Here is an 18,698-nt window from a genome sequence, read left to right on the forward strand (position 1 = left end):
ACTGTTTATACAAGTACTGTGACTCCTTGGGCCATAGTCCACTGTGTATACAAGCACTGTGACTCATTGGGCCGTAGTCCACTGTGTATACAAGCACCATGATTCCTTGGGCCGTAGTCCGCTTTGTATCTGTATGCAAGCACTATGACTGCTTGGCTGTACCCCACTGTGTATACAAGCACTGTGACTCCTTGGGCTGTACCCTACTGTGTATACAAGAACTGTGACTCCTTGGGCCTCAGCCCACTGTGTAATCAAGCACCGTGACTCCTTCGGCCATACCCCTCTGTGTATACAAGCACCGTAACTCATTGGGCCTTAGCCCTCTGTGTATACAAGCACCATGACTCCTTGGGCCGTAGTCCTCTGTGTATCTGTATACAAGCACTGTGACTCCTTGGGCTGTACCCCACCTTGTGTACGAGTACTGTGACTTCTTGGGCCATAGCCCACTGTTTATACAAGTACTTTGACTCCTTGTGCCATAGCCCACTGTGTATACATGCACCTTGACTCCTTGGCGTTAGCCCTCTCTGTGTCCATAACACACAAGTACTGTGCCTCAGTAGTGAGTGGCAGTGAGTGGCAATGTTTCACAGATGTGCTTTAAACTGCGGTGTCTGTGCCGCCACTCTGTCGCTTAGTAACCAGCCAGCTCACTGCAGCCTTTGGCCAATAATGGTAAAAATAATATTGTGAGCTGTGAGGTGGTCTAAATTGACTGTAAATGACTGGAAATGAATGTTATTGAGGTTAATAATACTCTAGGTACAAGAAAAAGACCAATTTATGTGATTTTAGCTTTTTTTGTAAATTTTTGTAAAAAAAATCCAAATCTAAAACCAGTCATGGCGCTTTGGCAAATCCAAATCCAAGGCCGGATGACGAATCAGAGCCAAATCCAAATCCAGCAAAAATGGTCCGGCGCTCATATCTAGATTATATGTGTTTTTTTTTCTGTGGCACTACAGGTCCCAGCAGGTCCTGGATGATTTCTTCAAGCTTCAACATGCTTTTTCAGCCATGGGTATGCAGGCACTTGTAGTGTTAAAAGCGCCTGCATACCGCAAGCCGTTTTACTTATTTGGCTGGCTGCATTTGTGTGAAAGAGATGTGTGTGTCTGTGTAGGCTTTTGTCAGTGTGTGTGTGAGTGTGTGTCTGTCTGCGGAGGTTATGGTGTGCTCAGAGACGATGCAGGCAGAGATGGTGTGGCTAAGAGATGCAGGGGGCAGAAGTTACACAGGGGGAACGAGTCTGGTTGAACCGCTGTTGTAAGATGATGACCTTGTAAATATTCCCACACAAACAGGCATCTTCCGGACGATGTGACCTACATGAATAATGAGTGCCGAATGAAGACGCCATCTTCCCATGGAGGATATATTTCTTCAGAGGTTCCACATTGTGAGAAACCACCGTATAGGTAAGGTGTATATGGAATGGAAAGTAATGTTCCCAGAGTGACGTGAAATGGGTGGCGTGCCATGTTGGAACGCCCCATTTTTAGTGGCCACGCCCTTTCGATATGTGACCACACCCATTTTTTGCTGCGCACCAGAGGCGCGCATAAATATTCTTCTATGTGTGTCTATGGGGGGCAGGGGGTGGGGGGGAACGCCGTTCTTCAACTTGCTCTGGGCTCCAAAGACCTTAGTGATGCCTCTGGCTGTTTTTTTTCCTAGGGAAGAGGCACATCCCCCTGCAGAATGGGCTTGGACTAGGTGACAGGAGGACCCCATGCTTTGGGTTTTCTTCTTATTGTGTCAACAGCACAGGATCATAACATTGAGCAATTGCCTGGCACTTGGCAGACTCAATTAGGCATCTCGTAAGTGAATGTGAGGCAAATATGTCATTTTTAATCTATTCATAATGGCTACCTGTTCTGCAGGTGCACCCCACTGCTTCCAAGTCTGCAGGATGATAGCATTAAATAATGCAATTGGACAGGGTATCCAATCTCTTTAAGAAATGCCTTGGTAACCATCCTAAATAGTTGCTATTTAAAGGGACTGTAATCTTCCATATGTTGTTTGCTTCATTTTGTCCAGCACAGAAGAGTACATATGTTAGGAAACATTTTATATTATTTCTATTTCACCTGATCTCTTTCATTTTTTGTGTCCTTTCTGGACTTGACCACTTCCCCAGTGACATCATGTACCACCGCCATATCCTGCACATTGCCATTAGGTCATAACCTTAAACTATGATGTAGTGCGAAGATTATCAAATCTCAATTCTATTTACAGGATAGTTCTGGTAGGCGTGAAACAGATTTTGGGTGAAAGAAAGCAGAAGAATGGAAATGTAGTAAATGATGGATTTGGTAAGCAGTCTTAGTAGTACCAACATATAAATTGCATCATGTTCTGTATTAAGATTATTTGAATATATTCATTACTTAATATTTATATGAGAAAAGAAATACACGGTAGGAATCCCTGTATAATGTTGAACCGGATTGACCCTTACCACAGCCCAAAGTTGCCATATCTCTCCTGAGGTGCCAGTAATCCATATGAGCTTCATAGAAATATTTTATGTCATTCAGAATACAAGGCCTTTAGTGCTTTGTGAGTGTCATGAAATTAATATAACATTTTTGTTTTTATTTTAGTTTCTTCTTTGTTTTGGTCAGATGTTGTTTCTTTGTAAAATAAATTGCAAAATGTCACTGGATCCTCTTAATATATTCCATACAACACATTTTACCATTGTTGTAAAGGAGACAAGTGGGTAACAACAAGTACGGCGTAAGACCATATTCCTGATTCTATAGTAGCAGATATACAGTATTTACTGTAAGAAGAGTTTATCACCTCATTTACTTTGCTAGACCTCACAGCCTCTTAACCTTCTAAGAGCCTCCATTATGAAAAAAACAAAGACCACATCAAGCAAAATCAATTTTAAAATATATTTATTATGAATTTTTAGCACAAGGAAAACAACACTTTATTTTTACTCTGCATTGTAAAATAAATTAGTGCCCAAGTTTAGCCGGAGGCTCTTACAAGCTTGTCCTATAAGAGGACCAAGATGGTGGAAGCCTCATGACTCACAAAGAATCATCCTTCAAGCACTCAGGAGAGGAAAAACCCCCTGTGGAGGAAACCTCTGGGGACCCATGGCTTGAAGGACTGCCCGTCCCTCTGGGCACTAGGAGGCTATGCAGAGTTATATTTCCAAACTTATTTAAAATATGAACATTTGACACTAAAATACAGTATACATTTCACCATATTAATAAATAACATTGGCTGACGTCATTAATATAGCTCCTGTCCACATCTCCTGACATTACCCAATTTACATCCCTCACAAAGCTGCGCAATTTTCTGAAGAGGATGGTCATCCCCTTTTGAGAAGCACCGAGTTTACCCAAATGGCTACTACATTGCTTTAGATGTGCTGTGCTGCTAGAACCTCCAATTATAGAAATAAACAAGCTCAAGGTCATATTTTAGGGTAGTCAAGCTCCAAGTCTGCAGGCACATCCAAGTGAAACGCCCTTGTTTTTGATGAGATACTTACCTCAAGAGGATATCTTTCGCCCAGTGGGCTGGGTGCAAGAGATGTATTTGGAGTATGTTAATGACAGCAATGATAATGCCATGTCAGTGTCCTGGGCAGCTAAGAGTGGTAGCAACAGCAAAGAGTTACCATTATGACATCACAGCATGACCTCACTCGTGTTCTACATTCCTTAAAGGAGAAGTGCACAAAATAATCTTTATTGATGTGTGATATGTTTATATTCTCCATCACCTCTGCTTCCCATGGTACACCTGCCATTTATTACACATCTGTCCCTTTGCCATCTCCTCATTAACCTGCTGCTTCTGTCCAATTTTTATTTTTCAAGACTGCTACTTGGGTAGAAATCAAGCAAGGGATTGAATTAAAATAAAAAACACAATTCAAATGAAAATACTGTTAGGATGTTTATATATTGAAATGACATTAATAGCTAGGCCAATGCTAGTTATTTCTGTACCTCTACAGGTGTGAGCAAAGCCGAGCGAGGTTTTCCTGCAGGATGACCATCATTACATCAGCGTGCAATATTCTGATGGAAACGTGTTGCTAATTGAATCTCCCCAATAGTCTCTGTTCCCAGTATAGAATATAATTGGCAATGATGAAGATACAGTGGAGGACCCATTATGCCCATTATACGTAGACTTTCAGGATTGATAAATATTCAGTTTAGCCTAATGTGACTTGATCAGTATGCAATTTATCCCTGTTATGCTTGGCCACTATACAGATTAGGCCCACTGTGCGAAATGTACGTACACTCTTGGGGTCGTTTAGAGTTGGCTGTGCCGGCAAAGTGACTATGCAAGGGGGCACACTGCACGCTCATATATGCTGCGCTATACTCAGCTGATTAAATGCTGTGTCCAGAGACTCACAAGTGGCTGTGCTGGTAAAGTAACTATGTAAGGTGGCACACTGTACGCTGATGTAGGCTGCGTTATACTCTGCTGATTAAGTGCTGTGTCCAGAGACTCGCAGGTGGCTGTGCTGGTAAAGTAACTGTGTAAGGTGGCACACTGCCTGCTGATGCATGCTGCACTATACTATGCTGATTAAGTGCTGTGTCCAGAGACTCACAAGTGGCTGTGCTGATAAAGTGACTGTGTATAGGGGGCACACTGCTCGCTGATGTATGCTGCGCTATACTCTGCCGATTAAAGGGGCTGTGTCCAGACTCTCAAGTGGCTGTGTGTACTAAAAAAAAAGTTTAAAACAGCAAAAAAAGCTTTGAAGTAGGGATGTGCAGGCTCGGTTCTACTCGGTTCCGTTCGGTTTTTTTTACCGAATCTTATTGGCTATCCAAAACTCGTGACAGCTGAAACCCAATAAGATTCGGGAAAAAACCCGAACGGAACCGAGTAGAACCGAGCCTGCACATCCCTACTTTGAAGAAAGCTAAAAGTTTAAAAAGTGAAAAAAAAAAACAATTTTTTTGTTTGTGCTATACCCCACTGTTTATACAAACAGAGTTACTCCCTGGGCTGTATCCCACTGTTTATACAAGTACTGTGACTCCTTGGGCCATAGTCCACTGTGTATACAAGCACTGTGACTCATTGGGCCGTAGTCCACTGTGTATACAAGCACCATGATTCCTTGGGCCGTAGTCCGCTGTGTATCTGTATACAAGCACTATGACTGCTTGGCTGTACCCCACTGTGTATACAAGCACTGTGACTCCGTGGGCTGTACCCCACTGTGTATACAAGTACTGTGACTCCTTGGGCCTCAGCCCACTGTGTAATCCAGCACCGTGACTCCTTCGGCCATACCCCCTGTGTATACAAGCACCGTAACTCATTGGGCCTTAGCCCTCTGTGTATACAAGCACCATGACTCCTTGGGCCGTAGTCCTCTGTGTATCTGTATACAAGCACTGTGACTCCTTGGGCTGTACCCCACTGTGTATACAAGTACTGTGACTTCTTGGGCCATAGCCCACTGTTTATACAAGTACTTTGACTCCTTGTGCCATAGACCACTGTGTATACATGCACCGTGACTCCTTGGCCTTAGCCCTCTCTGTGTCCATAACACACAAGTACTGTGCCTCAGTAGTGAGTGGCAGTGAGTGGCAATGTTTCACAGATGTGCTTTAAACTGCGGTGTCTGTGCCGCCACTCTGTCGCTTAGTAACCAGCCAGCTCACTGCTGCCTTTGGCCAATAATGGTAAAAATAATATTGTGAGCTGTGAGGTGGTCTAAATTGACTGTAAATGACTGGAAATGAATGTTATTGAGGTTAATAATACTCTAGGAACAAGAAAAAGCCCAATTTATGTGATTTTAGCTTTTTTTGTAAATTTTTGTAAAAAAAATCCAAATCTAAATCCAGTCATGGCGCTTTGGCAAATCCAAATCCAAGGCCGGATGACGAATCAGAGCCAAATCCAAATCCAAATCCAGCAAAAATGGTCTGGCGCTCATATCTAGTTTATATGTGTTTTTTTTTCTGTGGCACTACAGGTCCCAGCAGGTCCTGGATGATTTCTTCAAGCTTCAACATGCTTTTTCAGCCAAGGGTATGCAGGCACTTGTAGTGCTAAAAGCGCCTGCATACCGCAAGCCGTTTTACTTATTTGGCTGGCTGCATTTGTGTGAAAGAGGTGTGTGTGTCTGTGTAGGCTTTTGTCAGTGTGTGTGTGAGTGTGTGTCTGTCTGCGGAGGTTATGGTGTGCTCAGAGACGATGCAGGCAGAGATGGTGTGGCTAAGAGATGCAGGGGGCAGAAGTTACACAGGGGGAACGAGTCTGGTTGAACCGCTGTTGTAAGATGATGACCTTGTAAATATTCCCACACAAACAGGCATCTTCCGGACGATGTGACCTACATGAATAATGAGTGCCGAATGAAGACGCCATCTTCCCATGGAGGATATATTTCTTCAGAGGTTCCACATTGTGAGAAACCACCGTATAGGTAAGGTGTATATGGAATGGAAAGTAATGTTCCCAGAGTGACGTGAAATGGGTGGCGTGCCATTTTGGAACGCCCCATTTTTAGTGGCCACGCCCTTTCGATATGTGACCACACCCATTTTTTGCTGCGCACCAGAGGCGCGCATAAATATTCTTCTATGTGTGTCTATGGGGGGCAGGGGGTGGGGGGGAACGCCGTTCTTCAACTTGCTCTGGGCTCCAAAGACCCTAGTGATGCCTCTGGCTGTTTTTTTTCCTAGGGAAGAGGCACATCCCCCTGCAGAATGGGCTTGGACTAGGTGACAGGAGGACCCCATGCTTTGGGTTTTCTTCTTATTGTGTCAACAGCACAGGATCATAAAACATTGAGCAGTTGCCTGGCACTTGGCAGACTCAATTAGGCATCTTGTAAGTGAATGTGAGGCAAATATGTCATTTTTAATCCATTCATAATGGCTACCTGTTCTGCAGGTGCACCCCACTGCTTCCAAGTCTGCAGGATGATAGCATTAAATAATGCAATTGGACAGGGTATCCAATCTCTTTAAGAAATGCCTTGATAACCATCCTAAATAGTTGCTATTTAAAGGGACTGTAACCTTCCATATGTTGTTTGCTTCATTTTGTCCAGCACAGAAGAGTATATATGTTAGGAAACATTTTATATTATTTCTATTTCACCTGATCTCTTTCATTTTTTGTGTCCTTTCTGGACTTGACCACTTCCCCAGTGACATCATGTACCACCGCCATATCCTGCACATTGCCATTAGGTCATAACCTTAAACTATGATGTAGTGCGAAGATTATCAAATCTCAATTCTATTTACAGGATAGTTCTGGTAGGCGTGAAACAGATTTTGGGTGAAAGAAATCAGAAGAATGGAAATGTAGTAAATGATGGATTTGGTAAGCAGTCTTAGCAGTACCAACATATAAATTGCATCATGTTCTGTATTAAGATTATTTGAATATATTCATTACTTAATATTTATATGAGAAAAGAAATACACGGTAGGAATCCCTGTATAATGTTGAACCGGATTGACCCTTACCACAGCCCAAAGTTGCCATATCACTCCTGAGGTGCCAGTAATCCATATGAGCTTCATAGAAATATTTTATGTCATTCAGAATACAAGGCCTTTAGTGCTTTGTGAGTGTCATGAAATTAATTAAACATTTTTGTTTTTATTTTAGTTTCTTCTTTGTTTTGGTCAGATGTTGTTTCTTTGTAAAAAAAATAGCAAAATGTCACTGGATCCTCTTAATATATTCCATACAACACATTTAACCATTGTTGTAAAGGAGACAAGTGGGTAACAACAAGTACGGCGTAAGACCATATTCCTGATTCTATAGTAGCAGATATACAGTATTTACTGTAAGAAGAGTTTATCACCTCATTTACTTTGCTAGACCTCACAGCCTCTTAACCTTCTAAGAGCCTCCATTATGAAAAAAACAAAGACCACATCAAGCAAAATCAATTTTAAAATATATTTATTATGAATTTTTAGCACAAGGAAAACAACACTATATTTTTACTCTGCATTGTAAAATAAATTAGTGCCCAAGATTAGCCGGAGGCTCTTACAAGCTTGTCCTATAAGAGGACCAAGATGGTGGAAGCCTCATGACTCACAAAGAATCATCCTTCAAGCACTCAGGAGAGGAAAAACCCCCTGTGGAGGAAACCTCTGGGGACCCATGGCTTGAAGGACTGCCCGTCCCTCTGGGCACTAGGAGGCTATGCAGAGTTATATTTCCAAACTTATTTAAAATATGAACATTTGACACTAAAATACAGTATACATTTCACCATATTAATAAATAACATTGGCTGACGTCATTAATATAGCTCCTGTCCACATCTCCTGACATTACCCAATTTACATCCCTCACAAAGCTGCGCAATTTTCTGAAGAGGATGGTCATCCCCTTTTGAGAAGCACCGAGTTTACCCAAATGGCTACTACATTGCTTTAGATGTGCTGTGCTGCTAGAACCTCCAATTATAGAAATAAACAAGCTCAAGGTCATATTTTAGGGTAGTCAAGCTCCAAGTCTGCAGGCACATCCAAGTGAAACGCCCTTGTTTTTGATGAGATACTTACCTCAAGAGGATATCTTTCGCCCAGTGGGCTGGGTGCAAGAGATGTATTTGGAGTATGTTAATGACAGCAATGATAATGCCATGTCAGTGTCCTGGGCAGCTAAGAGTGGTAGCAACAGCAAAGAGTTACCATTATGACATCACAGCATGACCTCACTCGTGTTCTACATTCCTTAAAGGAGAAGTGCACAAAATAATCTTTATTGATGTGTGATATGTTTATATTCTCCATCACCTCTGCTTCCCATGGTACACCTGCCATTTAATACACATCTGTCCCTTTGCCATCTCCTTATTTGCCAAAGTTCTCTTTTACTGCATCCACTCATTCAATCAATCAGTTCCTATCAGCTCTTTCTCATTTCATTAACCTGCTGCTTCTGTCCAATTTGTATTTTTCAAGACTGCTACTTGGGTAGAAAACAAGCAAGGGATTGAATTAAAATCAAAAACACAATTCAAATGAAATTACTGTTAGGTTGTTTCTATATTGAAATGACATTAATAGCTAGGCCAAGGCTAGTTATTTCTGTACCTCTACAGGTGTGAGCAAAGCCGAGCGAGGTTTTCCTGCAGGATGACCAGCATTACATCAGCGTGCAATATTCTGATGGAAACATGCCGCTACTTGAATCTCCCCAATAGTCTCTGTTCCCAGTATAGAATATAATTGGCAATGATGAAGATACAGTGGAGGACCCATTATGCCCATTATACGTAGACTTTCAGGATTGATAAATATTCAGTTTAGCCTAAATGCATCCGAATACTTGAATAAGTTTGAGGATAGATAAGCACCCTGTTTGATATGTAATTTTGTTAGGTAAGTTAAGGGTTAAAAGCTGGAGGGGGATGTGGTTAGTATTCGTCACTTGAGGAGTATAAGCCTATGGTAGGATTTAAGGGAGGGCTTAGAGGTTCCATATATATAGCCTGGTGAGGGGAGCCATCTTCCTCTTTCCAGTTTATTTCAACCAGGCTGGCTAAGTGACATATGTATTGTATTTTATATGTCTGTCTTTCTCTTCTTCTTTCACATTTCACACCCCATTTATTTCCCCTGGTCTACCACCCTCTCTGTCTCCTGTTAATTTTATCTTTTACTACCTTCCTTTTTCTAATTTCCCCCCTGTCCTTTCCTTTCTGCACATGTTCCATACTTTTCCTCCCCCTTCCCCCGTTTGTGTTTCCATATAGTCCCTGTTACCTGCCAGTGCCCTCCCTCCCTGTCATTTCCAGATACACAGGCCCCGTGTCCACCCCGCCCCCGGCTGCCAGGCCTCTCACCTCCGTGGCTGCTTCCCCAGCCAGGCGAGGGCCATGGTCCGCTCAGGCGCATGGCTCCACCTGCCTGCACTCCCGCTGCCGGCTCTCGATTGCCGCCCCCCCACATCGACCACCCCTTCCCCGCGACCGCCTGCTCTCAAGCGGCAGCAATATTAGCTAGACGGCCCCCACTCCCCGTCTCCCCTCACGCTAAGTGCGGCCATCCCGCTCCCTGCACCGGTGGCTAGCTCCACCCACAAGGTTGCGGCGGCCATCTTGTGCAGCCAGGCGCCGCATGGTGCTCTGCTGCACCCCTCCGACCCCCCCATGCCCCCACTACTTAAGAACAGGGGGACACCTCCCTGCACAGCCCCCCCCCCTGCTCTGCCAGCACCAGAGACCCCCTTGGTGCGGTGTCCCCTAGCGTGCCACCCACCAACTTGTCCCCTTTCCCCCCCCGCACCCTGGGGTGGGGGTTACACCCCCCTTGCATTTAGGGGCGGCTGGTGCACAGCACAATAATCCTGCCCCATTCAAGCCTACAATGACGCGCCGCCGGGCTGCCCCCCCCCCCTTATTTCCCTGCCACCGGGATGCTGCACATAAGCCCAATGCATTTTTCAGCCCCTTATCATCCGCCCCGCTTATGCACTGCCAGTCACTGCCCCCCACTCTCCTCCAGTTCGCCCCCTCCACTGCTAACGCGCCCCCCCCCTTTTTTCCCAGGGATTGGTGCCTCACTACAAGGCGCAATAGCTATGCCCATCCAGCCGCATGCCACTACAGCTGTTTTCCTGAACCCATACATGTTTCCACCCCCTCCTCACACCCCTCCCCCCAAAACCTGATCCCGTACCCCCGCTGGCTACAGCATCTCCTGCTCTTTCTTCTGCGGAGGGACTTTGTTGCGTGGGTTTCACCGGATATTTTTTCGAGCCCCCAGGTCACAGTTTTTTGAGCGTCTAGGACCATTGTCGAAGTCCAGCGGACAGATGGTGCTGATGTCGAATCAAGTCGTGGTGGGCGCACCGCGCAACGAGGGACTGTTGGTGAACACAAAGGAGCCAGTGGCTGGGCCTTCCACGTCAGGATCAGGTGAGCATGGTGTTAACCCATTTGCGCAGCACACATTCCCCTTCCACTGATGATTCTAGCGATTCTTCCAGTTCATTTGTAAATCCGCGCAAGCTTAGGCGTTACTTAGTGCAAATTTAATGGGTAGCAAGGGTGCCCTTAGAGATTTAACACAGTGTCAGCAATTGAGGTACCGGATGAAGTGCGGGTTATGGTTCACTGAGCGAATACGGCTATCCTTAAAGATTTAAAGTTTTAAAGTAGGGAGCGGATAGTGAAGAGTAAATTTGTGGATATGTTTGTGATTACGGCTTACGCACGTAGGTTTAGTTCAGGCTAAGTCAGCAGGAGTAATGGCGGGGGCCTTCGGGTATGTTATGTTTTTTGCGGCATGCTACCTTGAGTCCAGACACACCACGAGGCACAGGCAGTGTTTTCAATTAGGTTTCAAGGATGTTGAGGTTTGGCTTGCTCGACCAACTGCCTAGCTTGCCTGCGGAATCCTCGGTTGGTCGGAAGCAGCCCTTTCTGGTCTGGCCAGATCTGTGGGCATCAGCCGCTGGTAGTGCTACGCGTGTAATAACACGCAGGGTCATATGGGGCAGGCTGTGGATACAGTCATATCTGCATGCTCTGTGGGAGCATTCATCCAGCCAAGGTGTGCGCGTTGGTCTGCCGCACAGGGTCAAGGAGAATATTGCAGCAGCAGCGCAGAGGTGTTCTGAAAAGCACCGTCATTGATTAATTTGGGGGGTTTTGGCGTGGGTTTGCATTTATCTTTGACACAGGAATATCCTTGGTTTCTGAGAGGAATCTGAAAGCGGAAGTCGGGTGGGGGCCCATGCGTGGCCCCTTTTGCTCCACCCACTTTTGGTAGGGTTTAGGTGCACCGCCTTCAAGGGGGTGTCGTAGAAGGAATTGGGTAAATTGGGGTTGTTACAGAGTCTCTTACATAAATGAAAGGGTTCGGCAATCACACAAAATATCTGTCAGATCACTGTGCCGTTTAACAAACGGGGGGAGGGCTCTACTAGCTAAGGCAGATATCGCATCTGCTTTTTGACTGCTGCCCATTTCGCCCTGAGTCCTTTAAATATTTGGGGTTTGGAGTTGCAGGGCTCAATTACGTTACACAGAGGGAAAGCCCTTATGGCCTTGTGGTTAAGATGACTGTTTTTACATGCCGGCCGATTGGCTTTTTCATTTCGTGTACTTTAGTTGAAGGTTTTAGTTACTTTTTGCAGTAGTTGTCCATGCGGGTATTGGGACATACTGTTGTGTCCCGCTACCTGGATGTTTTCATGTTATGGGGCTAGTAGATACCAGAGTTTGCCAGTATTCAATTAATTTCCTTAGTTTAGTCGTTATGGGAGCCCCGATGGCTCGTGACAGGTAAGAAGGTTCAGTTATGCGCATTGTCTTATTTGCGGATAGAAATCAATACCTTGATAGGATTATGCCGCTTGCCTAGGGCGAAGGCGTGGCGTTTTGGGGAGTTGCTAGTAGCATGTCATTTTGGAAAAAAAAAAAAAAAAAAAAGTTTTGCTAGTACAGTTGCAGTCGCTATCGGGCCCCCTCAGTTTGGCATTTAGAGTCATACATAGGGGTCGGTTTTTCAGTAGACGGCTAGAAGGAGCCACAGCAGGGGTTAGGAAGCCTCGTCACCTCATATGTGTCCCTCTGGAGCGGAGTGGACATGCTGCGCATTTGTTTGTTTTTTATGCGCAAATTCAACGGAGTACAGTTCTGCACACGTCACCCGTAGCCAAGTCCGAACTTAGACCGTTACGTATGCATCCTGTTCATTAAGTGGTGCATTTGAAGGGGAGTGTGGCAGGGAGCCTTGGCCGGTTTCCTGTGGGGTTCAGGGCCTAGACAGGAACATCCTTATTCTTGAGAATTTTTCAATTGTAGTGGCGGTCGAACTGCGGTCCAGCAAGCCTTGCATTAGGCAAATCCTGTTTGGTGATAACTTAGGTGTGGTATAAGAAGGCTCTAATCTAGGACGGACTTGGATCCGGCCTCGCAGTGGTTAGGCATCTGTGTTTAAGGAATATTGAGTTTAGGGCACGGCATGTTTCGGGCGTTGCTACCAAGATAGTGGACATCTTATATCGTTCAGTAGGACATGTTTCATTCGCTTGCGCCTCCTGCTAATTTACATGGTTTCTCCTTCCCCTTCCATGCCTGGCGGATCGTCACGCCGGCATCCAGGGGCTAGCACGGAAGTCATGGGCACCAAGTACATTAAGACCTACACGCTAGTTTTGTGCCATTGGCAAGGTGTTTAGCTTCCAAGAGCGGGCGGTTTCAGATGGTTAATGATTGTATGGCAGAGTTTGTCTGTAGCTGCTATGACAGGGGTCGTTCCAAGGCGGCTTGTCTCCAGTGTTACCCAGTATAATTTTCCAAGTTGCACGTTTGGCGGATCCTGACAAATTATTTGTATTAAACAAGGCATTTAATAGGGTGGGCAAGAGAGTATTAACAAAGGTATTTAATAGGGTGGGCAAGGGAGTGTCCTAACAAAGGCGTTGCGCGGAGCCCCATCAACGCAGCCCTATTACAGGATTTGATTGGGCCAGTAAAGGAGTGGCTTCGGTCAAGTGCTAGGCGCCTCCCCCCCCCCCCCTTTTTGATTAGCATTTTCATTAGCTTACTTTAGGGCTTTTAGAATGGGCGAGCTAGTTGCTGCTACTAAGATTTCTGCGCTATCAGGTTTAATGTTAAAATAAGGTGGTTATCAAACCGGTATTGAGCTTGTGCTGAATATATGGGTCTAAGACAGATTAACTGGCAGGGAGCGAAGGATTTCTATTCAGATGCATGCAGATCCAGTGATTTGGCCAGTTGCTCTTTGGGGTACTTTAATAGGGTTTGCCCTCCAGGTGGCGGGCAGTGGTTATCCATGTTAATCTAACTCCCTTTTGTCCAGGTCGTACTTTACGAGGGTGTTTCAGAATTATATTATAGCTAGGGCAGTGGAAGTCATATTTGAAACAAGTAGCATTAAGTAGTTGCGCTCCTTGCGAGTTTGTTGGGAAACCCAGGGGCCTTATGCCTACTGCCACTAGGGATTCTGAAAGGATTTTCAGCTTTTGCCCTCAAGGAGGTTTTGCTGTTTTTCATCTTCAGATGGGTCACCCAACTATTTGTTTCCCTTTCCTTGTGGTTAGATTATTATTGTTATTATACATAGCAATTTCTGTTTGTATTAAATACCAATATCTGTCTGTATAAATGCCAATTCTGTCTAGGTGAACTTTCGGACAGGGTTGTTCGTGAGTGCTAACTGTCGGGTGTGGGAAAATTCCTATATTTACTGGGCTAGCCAGCACCCTTTGGAGTTACATGCCCAATTTTGGTTGTGAGTGCGTAAGTGGCATTGCTTAGGATTACGAGAAATGCACTGTAAGTGCCTGCTAGATGCCCCATGGGCAGCAGAGGAGAAGTTTGGGGCCAGACTTGGGAGGCAATGATTTGGTCGCGCTCGTGGGTATTGAACGGATATGGCCATTGCACGCTTGTCATTTAGCGTTTGGTGGACGCGTCATACAATACCCAAGTTTATGTCACGGGGCAGAGAGCTTGCATAGGCCCGACGGGGTACATCTCACGAGCGCGCGGCTAGAGCGGTTGACCGATGACCTCTGCAGTTTTCAATTTCATTAAGAAGGTCACAGTTTTGGTGGCGGGCCTGGTTCTGCGAACCGGGCTTTGGCGGGAAGCAGTGCTCATGGGCGGCCTATTATTAGCGCAGGAGTGCCTGTGGTAGCATTCTTCCTTTGAGAGCGGCCAGTTTGTCACCGCCTAAAAGGGGGGACATGGTCATTGTTCCAAGGGAGGGACCAATGCTGTGCCAATTAGGAAAGGATGGTACTGCCCCAGGTCAGTCTGTGCAGGGCGGGGATCCGCCCCTTTTTATTTGTATTGATATCCACTGGGCTGTGGCCTTGGAGCACTGCTTTCTTCTTGCCACCTATTCTAGAATTTCAATTTGATCAATAAATTCTGGCTGTGACCTCTTTGAATTCCATATACATGTGTCAGTGTGTTTATTTCTAGGTTTAGGATTAAGTTAAGTTAACAAAAGGGAATAATAAAACAAATGGGTGACTTAATGCATCCGAATACTTGAATAAGTTTGAGGATAGATAAGCACCCTGTTTGATATGTAATTTTGTTAGGTAAGTTAAGGGTTAAAAGCTGGAGGGGGATGTGGTTAGTATTCGTCACTTGAGGAGTATAAGCCTATGGTAGGATTTAAGGGAGGGCTTAGAGGTTCCATATAAATAGCCTGGTGAGGGGAGCCATCTTCTTCTTTCCAGTTTATTTCAACCCCACCCACCCACCCGTGTAAGATGGTTTGTGTAAATTTTTCTGTTGTTGGTTTGTGCTTTTGTCTGTGTTTGCTTCCAACAGGTAGAGGTGCAGCCTGGCGGGAAGCAGTGCTCATGGGCGGCCTATTATTAGCGCAGGAGTGCCTGTGGTAGCATTCTTCCTTTGAGAGCGGCCAGTTTGTCACCGCCTAAAAGGGGGGACATGGTCATTGTTCCAAGGGAGGGACCAATGCTGTGCCAATTAGGAAAGGATGGTACTGCCCCAGGTCAGTCTGTGCAGGGCGGGGATCCGCCCCTTTTTATTTGTATTGATATCCACTGGGCTGTGGCCTTGGAGCACTGCTTTCTTCTTGCCACCTATTCTAGAATTTCAATTTGATCAATAAATTCTGGCTGTGACCTCTTTGAATTCCATATACATGTGTCAGTGTGTTTATTTCTAGGTTTAGGATTAAGTTAAGTTAACAAAAGGGAATAATAAAACAAATGGGTGACTTATGTGACTTGATCAGTATGCAATTTATCCCTGTTATGCTTGGCCACTATACAGATTATGCCCACTGTGCGAAATGTACGTACACTCTGGGGGTCGTTTAGAGTTGGCTGTGCCGGCAAAGTGACTATGCAAGGGGGCACACTGCACGCTCATATATGCTGCGCTATACTCAGCTGATTAAATGCTGTGTCCAGAGACTCACAAGTGGCTGTGCTGGTAAAGTAACTATGTAAGGTGGCACACTGTACGCTGATGTAGGCTGCGTTATACTCTGCTAATTAAGTGCTGTGTCCAGAGACTCACAGGTGGCTGTGCTGGTAAAGTAACTGTGTAAGGTGGCACACTGCCTGCTGATGCATGCTGCACTATATACTATGCTGATTAAGTGCTGTGTCCAGAGACTCACAAGTGGCTGTGCTGATAAAGTGACTGTGTATAGGGGGCACACTGCTCGCTGATGTATGCTGCGCTATACTCTGCCGATTAAAGGGGCTGTGTCCAGACTCACAAGTGGCTGTGTGTACTAAAAAAATGTTTAAAACAGCAAAAAAAGCTTTGAAGTAGGGATGTGCAGGCTCGGTTCTACTCGGTTCCGTTCGGTTTTTTTTCCCGAATCTTATTGGCTATCCCAAACTCGTGACAGCTGAAACCCAATAAGATTCGGGAAAAAAACCCGAACGGAACCGAGTAGAACCGAGCCTGCACATCCCTACTTTGAAGAAAGCTAAAAGTTTAAAAAGTAAAAAAAACAACAATTTTTTTGTTTGTGCTATACCCCACTGTTTATACAAACAGAGTTACTCCCTGGGCTGTATCCCACTGTTTATACAAGTACTGTGACTCCTTGGGCCATAGTCCACTGTGTATACAAGCACTGTGACTCATTGGGCCATAGTCCACTGTGTATACAAGCACCATGATTCCTTGGGCCGTAGTCCGCTGTGTATCTGTATACAAGCACTATGACTGCTTGGCTGTACCCCACTGTGTATACAAGCACTGTGACTCCGTGGGCTGTACCCCACTGTGTATACAAGTACTGTGACTCCTTGGGCCTCAGCCCACTGTGTAATCAAGCACCGTGACTCCTTCGGCCATACCCCTCTGTGTATACAAGCACCGTAACTCATTGGGCCTTAGCCCTCTGTGTATACAAGCACCATGACTCCTTGGGCCGTAGTCCTCTGTGTATCTGTATACAAGCACTGTGACTCCTTGGGCTGTACCCCACTGTGTATACAAGTACTGTGACTTCTTGGGCCATAGCCCTCTGTTTATACAAGTACTTTTACTCCTTGTGCCATAGCCCACTGTGTATACATGCACCGTGACTCCTTGGCCTTAGCCTTCTCTGTGTCCATAACACACAAGTACTGTGCCTCAGTAGTGAGTGGCAGTGAGTGGCAATGTTTCACAGATGTGCTTTAAACTGCGGTGTCTGTGCCGCCACTCTGTCGCTTAGTAACCAGCCAGCTCACTGCTGCCTTTGGCCTATATTGGTAAAAATAATATTGTGAGCTGTGAGGTGGTCTAAATTAACTGTAAATGACTGGAAATGAATGTTATTGAGGTTAATAATACTCTAGGAACAAGAAAAAGCCAATTTTATGTGATTTTAGCTTTTTTTGTAAATTTTTGTAAAAAAAATCCAAATGTAAAACCAGTCATGGTGCTTTGGCAAATCCAAATCCAAGGCCGGATGACGAATCAGAGCCAAATCCAAATCCAGCAAAAATGGTCCGGCGCTCATATCTAGTTTATATGTGTTTTTTTTTCTGTGGCACTACAGGTCCCAGCAGGTCCTGGATGATTTCTTCAAGCTTCAACATGCTTTTTCAGCCATGGGTATGCACTATGCAGGCACTTGTAGTGCTAAAAGCACCTGCATACCGCAAGCCGTTTTACTTATTTGGCTGGCTGCATTTGTGTGAAAGAGGTGTGTGTGTCTGTGTAGGCTTTTGTCAGTGTGTGTGTGAGTGTGTGTCTGTCTGCGGAGGTTATGGTGTGCTCAGAGACGATGCAGGCAGAGATGGTGTGGCTAAGAGATGCAGGGGGCAGAAGTTACACAGGGGGAACGAGTCTGGTTGAACCGCTGTTGTAAGATGATGACCTTGTAAATATTCCCACACAAACAGGCATCTTCCGGACGATGTGACCTACATGAATAATGAGTGCCGAATGAAGACGCCATCTTCCCATGGAGGATATATTTCTTCAGAGGTTCCACATTGTGAGAAACCACCGTATAGATAAGGTGTATATGGAATGGAAAGTAATGTTCCCAGAGTGACGTGAAATGGGTGGCGTGCCATGTTGGAACGCCCCATTTTTAGTGGCCACGCCCTTTCGATATGTGACCACACCCATTTTTTGCTGCGCACCAGAGGCGCGCATAAATATTCTTCTATGTGTGTCTATGGGGGGCAGGGGGTGGGGGGGAACGCCGTTCTTCAACTTGCTCTGGGCTCCAAAGACCCTAGTGATGCCTCTGGCTGTTTTTTTTCCTAGGGAAGAGGCACATCCCCCTGCAGAATGGGCTTGGACTAGGTGACAGGAGGACCCCATGCTTTGGGTTTTCTTCTTATTGTGTCAACAGCACAGGATCATAAAACATTGAGCAGTTGCCTGGCACTTGGCAGACTCAATTAGGCATCTTGTAAGTGAATGTGAGGCAAATATGTCATTTTTAATCCATTCATAATGGCTACCTGTTCTGCAGGTGCACCCCACTGCTTCCAAGTCTGCAGGATGATAGCATTAAATAATGCAATTGGACAGGGTATCCAATCTCTTTAAGAAATGCCTTGATAACCATCCTAAATAGTTGCTATTTAAAGGGACTGTAACCTTCCATATGTTGTTTGCTTCATTTTGTCCAGCACAGAAGAGTATATATGTTAGGAAACATTTTATATTATTTCTATTTCACCTGATCTCTTTC

Source organism: Taudactylus pleione, unplaced genomic scaffold, assembly GCF_031769625.1.
Source record: "Taudactylus pleione unplaced genomic scaffold, aTauple2 ptg000845l, whole genome shotgun sequence".
Lineage (NCBI taxonomy): Eukaryota > Metazoa > Chordata > Amphibia > Anura > Myobatrachidae > Taudactylus > Taudactylus pleione.